Here is a 14,713-nt window from a genome sequence, read left to right as displayed (position 1 = left end):
TTTCGGAAGCTCAGACGTCTGAGGGCCTCCAAGATCCCTGGGCCCCCCATGTCCGAGTCTGTGCCGCCTTGTGTCCCTGGCTCCTCCGCACGCAGCTGCGCAGATTCCCTGATTTATCTAAGAAGTTTTATGTAGTTTTCTTTTAAAGGTCGTTGTAGAAGCAGCAGATGATCCGTGGACGGCGTCCAACACATTCTCCTCAGCCATATTGCACCCATCAATATGATCCAGGGACGGTGTCCGCTCGCTCCGCGTCCTCTAGTAGCTGCTGGCAGTGTGTACAGATATTCACAGGATATAGAGGAGCAGGAACCTTTTACGTGTCTCATCCCAAAGCCTAAATATTTCTCCCATTAGGCCGGGATCACACATACGCGAGACACGGCCGAGTCTCGCAGGTGAAAACCCAACTCTGGCGCCGGCACTCCGGAACGGAGCGTGCAGCTCCATGTATTGCTGGGCAGCTGCACGCTCCGCTCCGGAGTGTCGGCGCCAGAGCTGGGTTTTCACCTGCGAGACTTGGACGTATCTCGCGTATGTGTGATCCCGGCCTTACCCATATAATACCGCGTCAACATTTCCCAAATAATGCTCAAATGTAGTACTCTCATTATGACACCACACCGTGCAAAAATAGTGCTCCCATATAGTACTGACATAATACCACCACACCGTGCCCTAATACTGCTCCTAAATAGTACTGATACAATGCCACTAGTGATGAGCGAGTCTACTCGTTGCTCGGGTGAGTATTTCTGCTGCACTAGGCACTCTCAGTGCTGCTTCCCCCTTTGGTGAGTATGACACTATCGGCAGTGACTTTGTCAAAAATCACTGATGTGAAAGTCGCCTTTTGCAGCAGATCCGGCAGTTTTTCCACAATTACGGATCACTTACGGCAACACTGAGTTCGGCCTCATTCATTCCCTATGGGAATGGTGGACATTTGTGGCACTTGCCGCGATCTGGCAAATGCAGTACCATACCTCCCAACTCTTGAAGAAGGGAAAGAGGGACAAAGTTTGCGGCGCGCCCCGGCACATTTTAGGCCATGCCTCTGACCACACCCATTTCACAACTAGTCACACCCATATCCACGTCCCAACCACACCCATTTAGCACTGCTGATCACACTGTTTCATAAACAAGAATTAGAAACAAAAAAATATGGCCACACAGTGCTCCATACTGTATAATGGCCCCACATGATGCTCTGGATCGCCCCCGTAGGGCTGTGGGGTACTCGGTACAGGGTCCTTCGGTTCACAGGGGGTGTCACGGTGGCTGACCTGGTCCGTGGCCCTCGGGAGGTCCGTTGTAAATGGGGGGAAAGGTCTTTAAAGGGGAAATGTTCGTGACGCCGCCTGTGGTATTCGGTCAGGGTGACCGACGCTGCTTAGGGGTCCGCTGGGGTGATGTTATGGCAGCTAGATGGTATACCTTCCCACAGGTGAAGTATGTCCCCAGGGCTTCCCGGTGAGTAGATGGTGGATGGTGAGAGGCACAGTGAAGAACGAGGAGACAAGGTTGCAGTCTCTTTACCTTTACTGAAGGCTTCAGTATCCACAGTCCAGGGTACAGACCACAGGGCAGGCAGAGTCCGGCCGGTCTGGAGGCAAATCCAGAGTCCCCTTATCCAGGTGGAAATCAGTAGCCTTCCTCTAGAGCCTGGGTGTTGTAGTACCTTACTGCTAAGCCTCTCATAAGGTCCTCACAACTGTTGTAGATGTTATAGATGTTATGTCTCTTTCTCTGTCCCCTGGATGGATAGTATAGGACAAACCTGTATGACTGATGGCCTGAGGCTTTTTACAGGGACTCTAGCACGCCCCGGCCCCCACAAGTTGCCACCGTGCCTCCTGGGTATAGGGCGGATCAGTAACTTGAAATTAGCTGTCCTGCCGGTCTCTGGAGCAAGGCATAAAGGACTGTTGCTCGCTCGGTGTTCCGGCTACCGGATCCTGCGCCTCAGAAGGAGGCAGCCTATTGCAGGGCAGAACTCCTTCTGGTTTCCTCTCCTTTTGCTATGACTTCGTCTCTCACCCGCTACAATACAGTTGTCTGTTCGTGTCCTTTCTTAGGGGCTGCCGCACATGGGGCAGGCGCAGCTCCGTGTCCTTCTGTTTAGGCCTCTGACAGGATCCCTCCCCTGTCAGGGACCCACTAACCGAGCGGAGCTCAGCTAGCAGCTGCCTGAGTGGAGCTCAGTCAGCCTCTTTCTGCCTTCTGCCTAACTTTCTATCCAGACCAATTTTACCTAATTGTGAAGCGTGCCCTAATAGATAGGAGCATAGCTCCCCCCTGGTGGACTGGAGTATGAAGTGTGTTGCATGGTTTGTGATATCTGGTAAAGAGATCTCCTTTATTGCCTTCAAATGTAACATCACTCCCCCCTAGAGGAGAATTACATTACTGCAACGACCAGGACCCTGGGGCACTGCAGCTCTATACTGTATAATGGCCACACATGATGCTCCATACTGTATAATGGCCACACATGATGCTCCATACTGTATAATGGCCACACAGTGCACCATTCTGTATAATGACCACACAGTGCTCCATACTGTATAATGACCACACAGTGCTCAATACTGTATAATGGCCACACATGATGCTCCATACTGTATAATGGCCACACAGTGCTCCATACTGTATAATGGCCACACATGATGTTCAATACTGTATAGTGGCCACACATGATGTTCAATGCTGTATAATGGCCCCACATGATGCTCAATACTGTATAATGGCCAAACATGATGCTCCATACTGTATAATGGCCACACAGTGATCAACACTATATAATGGCCACACATGATGCTCCATACTGTATAATGGCCACATATGATGCTCCATACTGTATAATGGCCACACAGTGCTCTATACATTATAATGGCCACACAGTGCTCTACACTGTATAATGGCCACACAGTGCTCTATACTGTATAATGGCCACACAGTGCACCATACTGTATAAATGTCATGGAGAGACTAGGTGGGCGAGAGCTTATAACCCGGGCCCCTGCAATTTCCCTAAGACTAGGGAAATACTGACTGGCCCTCTACCTGAAGTTTACACTGATGGTGTGCATGTTCAGGCCTCGAACCTCACCCTGCCTCCTGATACAACCCTGAGCTGGAAACCTCCGCCCTCCACCCAGTGAATGCAATACACCAGTACCCACAGTTAGCACAGACAAGGATAAAGGAAAATATACATCACGCTGCAGTCACTCAGGAATACACTATAAATGTGCAGGGCAAAATAAACACAAATATAGGAAGGAGTAAATAAGACAAGGGAAAATACACCACCAGCAATGATACTCCAACGACCAGCTCTCCACTCCAGACCGAGATAACAAATGCGCAAGACAGAAGCTATAATCGGCGACACCCAATGATCAGGAGAACTATAAAAAGGCAATGGGCATGGCCCAGCCTCCAATCCGAGGATCAGGTAAATTAACCCCGGAACAGCTAGGCAAAATCTAGCCGACGCCAATGAGCAAATAGTGGTCAAAAGCGGAACTACCGCTGTCTGTCGGATGACCTGGTCTGAACAGCGTCCGACATGACAGTACCCCGCCTTCTACGAGGGACCCCAGGGCCCTCACGGCTTATAGGACCCGGCTTGTCCGGATGACGATGAAAAAACCTGATCAGCCGATCGGCATGAATGTCTGAGGCTGGTACCCTGGACCTCTCCTCAGGCCCATAACCACGCCAGTGTACCAAGTACTGTAAAGTGCGGCGCACTACACGAGAGTCAACCTGTTGTGAATTTGCTTTTTGCTCCCTCTAGTGGTTACTAGTTTTTTGACTCTGGTTTTTCTGTCATTCCTTTTATCCGCACCTGGGTCGTTAGTTAGGGGTGTTGCTATATAAGCTCCCTGGACCTTCAGTTCTATGCCTGGCAACGTAGTTATCAGAGCTAGTCTGCTGTGCTCTTGTCTACTGATCCTGGTTCCAGTTATATCAGCTAAGTCTGCCTTTTGCTTTTTGCTATTTGTTTTGGTTTTGTATTTTTGTCCAGCTTGTTCCAAATCTGTGTCCTGACCTTTGCTGGAAGCTCTAGGGGGCTGGTGTTCTCCCCCCGGACCGTTAGACGGTTCGGGGGTTCTTGAATTTCCAGTGTGGATTTTGATAGGGTTTTTGTTGACCATATAAGTTACCTTTCTTTATTCTGCTATCAGTAAGCGGGCCTCTCTGTGCTAAACCTGGTTCATTTCTGTGTTTGTCATTTCCTCTTACCTCACCGTTATTATTTGTGGGGGGCTTCTATCCAGCTTTGGGGTCCCCTTCTCTGGAGGCAAGAAAGGTCTTTGTTTTCCTCTACTAGGGGTAGCTGATTCTCCGGCTGGCGCGTGTCATCTAGAATCAACGTAGGAATGATCCCCGGCTACTGCTAGTGTTGGCGTTAGGAGTAGATATATGGTCAACCCAGTTACCACTGCCCTATGAGCTGGATTTTTGTATTCTGCAGACTTCCACGTTCCTCTGAGACCCTCGCCATTGGGGTCATAACATCAACCACCTTGGAGACTTCAAACTCCAAATTACCATCCACCAAGACTGGAGGTGGCATAGGCGCCGCGTCCACAGAACCCACCACCCTCTTCAGAAGAGACCTGTGGAACATGTTGTGTATCTTATACACCGTAGGGAGCTCCAGTCGGTACGCTACTGGGTTAATGACAGCGGTGACCCTAAATGGACCAATAAACCGTGGACCCAATTTAAGGGACGGAATTTTGAGTCTTATGTTTTTTGTGGATAACCACACCCAGTCATCCACACTCAGGTCCGGACCTGGCACATGCCTACTGTCAGCCACACGTTTGTACCTAGCACCCACACTCAACAGGCGCTGTTTAACTCTCCTCCAGACTGATAATTGTGCTCCTAACTGATCCTCCTCTGGAACGCCGGAAGAGCCCCTCTGACTCAAGGTACAAAATTGAGGATGTAGCCCGTAAACACAAAAAAACGGAGACTCCCCAGATGACTCCTGGCGATGATTATTGATGGCAAACTCAGCCAAAGGAAGAAAGGTAGACCACTCCTCCTGGTTATCAGAGACAAAGCAGCGTAAGTACTGTTCCAAATTTTGGTTCATACGCTCAGTCTGACCATTTGACTGAGGATGAAACGCCGAAGAATGAGACAACTTGATCCCCAACCGTGAACAAAATGCTTTCCAAAATTTTGCCACAAACTGAGACCCCCTATCAGACACGATGTCAGATGGAACCCCATGAAGTCTGACCACCTCCTGCACAAATACCTGAGCCAGAGTCTTAGCGTTAGGCAACGCAGGCAAAGACACAAAGTGCGACATTTTAGAAAACCGATCAACAATCACCAAGATGACCGTGTTCCCAGCTGATGAGGGCAAATCAGTGATGAAATCCATGGAGATTTCCATCCATGGCTTACTAGGTACCTCAAGAGGAAGTAGTGTGCCAACAGGACGGGAGTGAGGTGTCTTAGCCCTAGCGCACGTGGTACAAGCTGACACATATGAGACCACGTCCTGTCGGATCTTGGGCCACCAAAACCGACGTGACACCAACTACAAGGTACCTCTAACCCCTGGGTGGCCAGCCAGGACAGCATCATGATGTTCCGCCAAAACCTTTAAGCGGAGATGAAGCGGTACAAACGTTTTGTTGACGGGAAGCTCAGATGGTACCTCCTCCTGAACATCGGCAATCTCATCCTCAACCTCGGTAGTGAGAGCCGAAACCACAACACCCTTTTGGAGGATGGGTACTGGATCCTCCCGAGGTTCTCCCCCTGGAAAACACCTGGACAGAGCATCTGCCTTAGTGTTTTTAGACCCCGGTCTCTAAGTGACAACAAAATTGAACCGCGTGAAAAACAATGCCCAGCGAGCCTGCCTGGGAGACAGACGCTTGGCAGACTCCAAATAAAGCAAATTCTTATGGTCGGTAACAACAGTGACCTGATGAATCGACCCCTCCAAGAAGTGTCGCCATTCCTCAAAGGCCAATTTGATTGCCAACAACTCTCTGTTGCTGATATCGTAGTTACGTTCGGCGGGCGACAATTTCTTGGAAAAATAGGCGCACGGACGTAAACCACTCAAAGATGAGCCTTGTGATAGTACCGCCCCCACACCAACCTCAGATGCATCGACTTCCACCACAAAAGGTTTCGATACATCTGGCTGCACCAGAATGGGGGCTGAAACAAAACTGTTTTTAAGAGATTCGAATGCGCGAACAGCCGCCTCAGGCCAAACGGAGAAATCGGTACCCTTTTTAGTCATGTCAGCGGTTTAGCAATGGTGGAAAAATCCTTGATAAATTTCCTATAGTAGTTAGAAAACCCAAGGAACCACTGAAGAGCTTTCAAGTTATCAGGACGTTCCCAATGCAGCACCGCTTGCACCTTAGCGGCGTCCATTTTAAAACCAGAGGCAGACACAATATAGCCCAAGAAAGGCAACTCCTGTACCGAAAACACAAATTTCTCCAGTTTTGCATACAGCTTATTCTCTCTGAGAAGCTGTAACACCTGCCTGACATGATCTAAATGAGTGTCACGGTCGCAAGAATATATGAGGATGTCATCATGCGAGAACACATCATTTATGAAATGTTGGAACACTGCAGGTGCGTTAGTCAACCCAAATGGCATCACCAAATTTTCAAAATGACCCTCAGGGGTATTAAAAGCCGTCTTCCACTCATCACCTTGACGGACTCTTATGAGGTTGAACGCCCCCCTGAGGTCAAGCTTGGTAAACCACTTAGCACCTGCCACCTGGTTGAACAAATCCGGTATCAGTGGCATAGGGTATGGATCACGAACCGTAATCTGGTTTAACTCCCGGAAATCCAGACACGGCCGTAATCCACCATCTTTCTTCTTAACGAAGAAGAACCCTGCTGCCACTGGAGAGGATGAAGGCCTGATGTGCCCTTTGCTCAAACTTTCAGCAATGTAATCCTTTAGCGCTTGTCTCTCTGGACCGGAGATGTTAAACATCCTTGCTTTAGGCAATTTGGCCCCTGGTTTAAACCTGATAGTACAGTCATAGGAGCGATGTGGTGGCAACTCTGAACAACCCTTCTCAGAGAACACATCCACAAAATCCAGAAGTGACTCCGGAACGCTTGAAGTCACAGCAGCCACACATGTGGCCAGGCAATTCTCCTGGCAGAACTCGCTCCACTGAATTATGTCCTGAGTTTTCCAGTCTATCACCGGGTTGTGTGTAGACAACCATGGAAAACCCAGAACCAATGGTGCCGGAAGACTCTTGAGCACCTTACACGTAACCTGCTCAGAATGAAGAACCCCAATGTGGAGTTTAATCTCAGACACAAACTCAGTAATCTCCCCCTGTGAGAGAGGAGCAGAATTGATGGTGACCACGCGGATAGGATGAGGCAGTTTTTCGATCCTAAAACCAGCAGCGAGCGCAAACTCCTCATCAATGAGATTTGTGGCAGAACCACTATCCACAAAAACAGTAATTAGCAGCTCTCTGCCAGCAACAACAACCTTGGCAGGGAGCATGCACTGAGAGACCATCATGGAGGATATACATAAGCTCAGATTGGTCTCCTCCACACCCTCTGAGTTTAGAAGTCTTTCCGCCGTTGCATTTTTCTTTGACAGCAGAGGACAGATATTAATAAAATGACCAGTTTTACCGCAGAAAAAGCAGGCTCCCTGCCTCCCATGTACAGAAGCCTGATGCTTAACATGTGATACCCCTGCGATTTGCATAGGTTCCGTGGGCTCACCTGCCAGCAACCTCACGTATACCCAAACCTCCTCCCACAGATGGCGTCACATGCTCTCCCAGACGCAAACGGCGATCAATACGGATAACAAGACTCATAGCGGAATCTAGTGAAGTAGGAGTCTCGTACATCAGGAGGGCTTTTTTAACCCTGTCAGAAACTCCATGAATAAAATGACTCCGCAGCGGGGAATTATTCCACTGAGTGTCGACCGCCCAGTGGCGGAATTCAGAACAGTAATCCTCTGCAGCACGCTCCCCCTGGCAAATAGTGCGTAATTTAGATTCTGCTAGAGCCATTCTGTCAGGCTCGTCGTAGATGTTTCCAAGTGCAGAAAAAAAACTCTCCACAGAGTCAAATGCAGCAGAATCAGATGGCAAAGAAAACGCCCATGCTTGTGGATCCCCGCTTAATAATGACAACACCAGGCCCACACGCTGAGCCTCATTACCGGAGGAAGTCGGACGCATCCGAAAATATAGTTTGCAAGCCTCACGAAAAGTAACAAATTTACTGCGTTCCCCAGCAAATTTTTCAGGCAACGGATACTTAGGTTCAGCAACTTTATCTGTAACAACGGCTTGCACATTAAATACTGCTATTTCCTGTTGCTGCACTGCCCCCCTCAACTCAGTGACCTGTAGGAACAGCACCCTCAACTGGTGGTTTATGGAAATCATGGGATCCATGGAAATAATGTTGGCCGATTATAATGTCACGGAGAGACTAGGTGGGCGAGAGCTTATAACCCGGGCCCCTGCAATTTCCCTAAGACTAGGGAAATACTGACTGGCCCTCTACCTGAAGTTTACACTGATGGTGTGCATGTTCAGGCCTCGAACCTCACCCTGCCTCCTGATACAACCCTGAGCTGGAAACCTCCGCCCTCCACCCAGTGAATGCAATACACCAGTACCCACAGTTAGCACAGACAAGGATAAAGGAAAATATACATCACGCTGCAGTCACTCAGGAATACACTATAAATGTGCAGGGCAAAATAAACACAAGTATAGGAAGGAGTAAATAAGACAAGGGAAAATACACCACCAGCAACGATACTCCAACGACCAGCTCTCCACTCCAGACCGAGATAACAAATGCGCAAGACAGAAGCTATAATCGGCGACGCCCAATGATCAGGAGAACTATAAAAAGGCAATGGGCATGGCCCAGCCTCCAATCCGAGGATCAGGTAAATTAACCCCAGAACAGCTAGACAAAATCTAGCCAACGCCAATGAGCAAATAGTGGTCAAAAGCGGAACTACCGCTGTCTGTTGGACGACCTGGTCTGAACAGCGTCCGACATGACAATAATGGCCACACATAATGCTCAATACTGTATAATGACCTCACATGATGCTCCATACTGTATAATGGCCACACATGATGCTCCATACTGCTGAGCGATTTTCCAGCGTGCAGAAAAAACGTTCGTCTGAACGTTTTCTCCGCCCGACGGACAGTTATTATCCGACGGATCCAGTGCACAACGGATGGCCATCCGTCACAATCCATCGCTAATACAAGTCTATGTGAAAAAACAGGATCCTGCTGAAAAATTTGCAGGATTCTGTTTTTTCAAAACTCGACAAATTATGACGGGAGGTAAAAGACGGAAGTGTGAAAGAGGCCTTACTAGCGAATCCTCACATGTAATCAAGCTGTCCAGTAGCTGTAAATCATTCAGCTGCGGCGATGAAAACTTAATCTCCGAACACTAAAAAATACTCGGAGACCACCCGAGCGTGCTCGAGAAAACCAGAGCAAAGAGTATACTCGCTCATCACTAAATACCACCACACCGTTCCCAAACACTTCTCCCATATAGTACTGATATAATACCACACCATGCCCATATAGTACTGATACAATACCATCACACCGTGCCCAAACACTGTTCCCATATAGTACTGATATAATACCACATCATGCCCATATAGTACTGATACAATACCACCACACTGTGCCCAAACACTGCTCCCATATAGTACTGATATAATACCACATCATGCCCATATAGTACTGATACAATACCACCACACTGTGCCCAAACACTTCTCCCATATAGTACTGATATAATACCACATCATGCCCATATAGTACTGATACAATACCACCACACCGTGCCCAAACACTGCTCCCATATAGTACTGATATAATACCACATCATGCCCATATAGTACTGATACAATACCACCACACCGTGCCCAAACACTGCTCCCATATAGTACTGATATAATACCACATCATGCCCATATAGTACTGATACAATACCACCACACCGTGCCCAAACACTGCTCCCATATAGTACTGATATAACACCACATCATGCCCATATAGTACTGATACAATACCACCACACCCTGCCCAAACACTATTCCCATATAGTACTGATATAATTCCACAACATGCCCAAATACTGCTCCCATATGGTACTGATATAATACCACAACATGCCCATATACTGCTCCCACATAATACTATAAATAAATACCACCATGCAATACACAAGTCACAGATCCACTAACATAATACCCATATAGAATGGAAAATAATACTTCTATACAGCCTTAGCATCCTACTCCTATACAATTGCCAAACAATGCTTCCATATTTCATCATGATACCAAACTACAAATGCCAAAATAATAGTCCCATAGAGTGTCAATATTATACCCACCATACAATGATCACATAATGTTTTCATGGAGAAGCAACATAACACTGCCATACAATATGCAAGTGCAGCGCCCCAGAGTCCTGGTCGTTGCAGTAGTGTCATTCTTCCACCAGGGGGAGTGATATTACGTCTGAAGGCAATAAAGGAGATCTTCTTCCAGGTATCACAACCACACACAACACACTTCACACTCCAACCACCAGGGGGAGCAAAGCTTCTACTAGGCCACTCCTCACAGTTAGGTAAAACTGGTGGGTTGGTTAGGAAGTTAGTCAGAACCCGGCAGAGTTTGGCAGAAGTGGGTTCCAGCGAGATCCAGACTGCGGTCTGAGGAGGACGAGGGTCCACGGAGCTGCGCCTGCCCCACGTGCGGCAGCATCCTAAGAAAGAGACATTGAAGTGTATTGCAGTGAGTGAGAAACAAAGTCATAGCAAAAGGAGAGGAAACCAGAAGGAGTTCTGCCCTGTAAGAGGCTGCCTCCTTCTGAAGCGTAGGAATACCGGTGGCCAGAACACCGAGGGAGTAAGGAACTCTATGCTTTACTTCAGAGACTGGCAGGACAGTTAATTCTACGTTGGGTGCCCGACCTTTATACCCAGGAGACACGATGGCAACTTGTGGGGGCCGGGGCGTCTCTAGGGTCCCTATAAAAAGCCTCAGGCCACCGGTCATACGTGTTTTGTTCTATCCGACCACGGGGAACAGAGAGAGAAGTAATAACAGTGAGGACCTTATTAGAGCATATGCAAGTGGGAACCTACTGTGTTACTGTGCGCATAGGAAGGCTACTGATTTCCACCTGGATAAGGGGCCTCTGGATTTGCCTTCAGACCGGCCGGACTCTGCCTGCCCTGTGATCCGGTGCCCTGGACTGTGGATGCTGAAGCCTTCAGTAAAATTTAAAGAGACTGCAACCTTGTGTCCTCGTTATTCACCGCACCTTACACCATCACCATCTACACTCTGGGAAGCCCTGGGGATACACTTCACCTGTGGGAAGGTATACCATCTAGCTGCCATAACATCACCCCAGAGGACCCCTAAGCAGCGTCAGTCACCCTGACCGAATACCACAGGTGGCGTCACGAACACTTCCCCTTTAAAGACCTTTCCCAAAACCATAAAATCTCTCTTCTTTATTGGATGTCCCTCAAAGGGCCATGGACCGGGTCAGGCCACCGTGACAACCCCCGAACCGAAGGACCCGGTGCCGAGTACCCCATTGCCCTTGCCTCGGGGCGCTCCACAAATATGTCCATATGCCAACAAAATACTGCCATAGAGTGCCCAAATAATACTCCCATACAGTACCAACATACTACAATTGTACATCCGCCAAATAATGCTACAATATGATGACATAAAACTGCCATACAGTGTTCAAGTAATGCTGTTCAACCTGGGAGCCTAACTGCTGCATAGACTGCCCTAATATAACGACGCCTAGTCGCTGCCCACAGAATAACACCAGCGCTGGAAAATACTGCTATGTCCTCCGGGACAGCGGCACTCCAGGAGTTCTGCTCCTCTCAGGTGTCCTGATCATATGACCACCTCTGAGTACCAGGTGGGAGGTCTCAGGGGGCAGCCTTAGAGGAGTCACACTCCTCACTGCAGGCTGCTGCCTCCACCATGCGTTATACTGAAGCTTTCCCTTAGTTTGTAGTAGACGAGTTGCATTACATTTTATAGTCTAGTCACATCCACAGCTGCATGCACACCTGCTCAGGGCTGCCACTAGAAAATACCGCTACACCATGATCAGACACCATATTATTACCACATAGTGACCAAATAGCACATACAAGGGACAAATACCACCGTACCATGACCAGACCACATATTACCACCACTGTCATGAATCCCAATGGCTAGGGATAGCAAGGGACAAGCAAAGTAATACAAAATATCGGACGAGCTCTAGGGTGATGGAACCTGGGCTGACCGCTGCCCTACGCCTGACAAACGCAACTAGAGATAGCCAGGGAGCATGCCTACGTTGGTTCTAGACGCCACGCACCAGCCTAAGAGCTAACTAGTACTGCAGAGAAAATAAAGACCTCACTTGCCTCCAGAGGAATGAACCCCAAAAGGTACAGCTGCCCCCCACATGTATTGACGGTGAAATGAGAGGAAGGCACACACATAGAGATGATATATATAGGTTCAGCAAATTGAGGCCCGCTGTAAACTAGAAAGCAGAACGATACAAAAGGGGTCTGAGCGGTCAGCAAAAAACCCTAATCAAAAAAACCATCCTGAGATTACAAGAACCCATGTGCCAACTCATGGCACATGGGGAGAACCTCAGTCCACTAGAGCTACCAGCTAGCATAGAGACATAATAAGCAAGCTGGACAAAAAAACCAAACAACTGAAAATCAGCACTTAGCTTATCCTGAAAGATCTGGGAGCAGGTAGGCAGGAACCAAACAGAGCACATCTGAATACATTGATAGCCGGCAAGGGAATGACAGAAAGGCCAGGTAAAATAGGAAACACCCAGCCTCTGATGGACAGGTGGAAACCAAAGGCCGCAACCCACCAAAGTCACCCAGTACCAGCAGTAACCACCAGAGGGAGCCCACAAACAGAATCCACAACAGTACCCCCCCCCTTGAGGAGGGGTCACCGAACCCTCACGAGAACCCCCAGGGCGATCAGGGTGAGCTCTATGGAAGGCGCGGACCAAATCAGTCGCATGAACATCGGAGGCGACCACCCAGGAATTATCCTCCTGACCATAACCCTTCCACTTAACCAAATACTGGAGTTTGCGTCTGGAAACACGAGAATCCAAGATCTTTTCAACAACATACTCCAATTCTCCCTCCACCAGCACCGGAGCAGGAGGCTCAACCGAAGGAACAACGGGCACCTCATACCTCCGCAACAACGACCGATGGAACACATTATGAATAGCAAACGATGCTGGGAGATCCAAACGAAAAGACACAGGGTTAAGAATCTCCGAGATCCTATAAGGACCGATGAACCGAGGCTTGAACTTAGGAGAAGAGACCTTCATAGGGACAAAACGAGAAGACAACCACACCAAATCCCCAACAAGAAGTCGGGGACCCACGCGGCGACGGCGATTAGCGAACTGCTGAGTCTTCTCCTGAGAGAACTTCAAATTGTCCACCACCTGATTCCAAATCTGATGTAGCCTGTCCACCACCACGTCCACTCCAGGACAATCCGAAGGCTCCACCTGACCAGAGGAAAAACGAGGATGAAACCCCGAATTACAAAAAAAAGGAGAGACCAACGTGGCAGAACTAGCCCGATTATTAAGAGCAAATTCGGCCAGTGGCAAAAAAGCAACCCAGTCATCTTGATCAGCAGAAACAAAACACCTCAAGTAAGTTTCCAAGGTCTGATTAGTTCGCTCCGTCTGGCCATTCGTCTGAGGATGGAATGCAGACGAGAAAGACAAATCAATGCCCACCTTGGCACAAAACGTCCGCCAAAATCTAGACACAAACTGGGATCCCCTGTCAGAAACGATATTCTCCGGAATCCCATGCAAACGAACCACGTTCTGAAAAAATAAAGGGACCAACTCAGAGGAGGAAGGCAACTTAGGCAAGGGCACCAAATGAACCATCTTAGAAAAGCGGTCACACACAACCCAGATAACGGACATTTTCTGTGAAACCGGGAGATCAGAAATAAAATCCATGGAAATGTGCGTCCAAGGCCTCTTCGGGATGGGCAAGGATAACAACAACCCACTGGCTCGAGAACAGCAAGGCTTAGCTCGAGCACACACTTCACAAGACTGCACAAAGGTACGCACATCCCTAGACAAGGAAGGCCACCAAAAAGACCTGGCCACCAAGTCTCTAGTACCAAATATTCCAGGATGACCAGCCAACACAGAAGAATGGACCTCGGAGATGACTCTACTGGTCCAATCATCCGGAACAAACAGTCTTTCTGGTGGACAACGATCCGGTTTATCCACCTGAAACTCCTGCAATGCACGTCGCAAGTCTGGGGATACGGCGGACAATATTACCCCATCCCTAAGGATACCAGTAGGCCCAGAGTCTCCAGGAGAGTCAGGCACAAAACTCCTGGAAAGAGCATCTGCCTTCACATTCTTTGAACCTGGCAGGTATGAAACCACGAAATTGAAACGAGAAAAAAACAACGACCAACGAGCCTGTCTAGGATTCAAACGCCTGGCAGACTCAAGGTAAATGAGATTCTTGTGATCAGTCAAGACCACCACACG

Source organism: Ranitomeya variabilis, chromosome 6 (assembly GCF_051348905.1).
Source record: "Ranitomeya variabilis isolate aRanVar5 chromosome 6, aRanVar5.hap1, whole genome shotgun sequence".
Taxonomy (NCBI): Eukaryota; Metazoa; Chordata; class Amphibia; order Anura; family Dendrobatidae; genus Ranitomeya; species Ranitomeya variabilis.
This window is presented reverse-complemented; position numbering follows the sequence as displayed.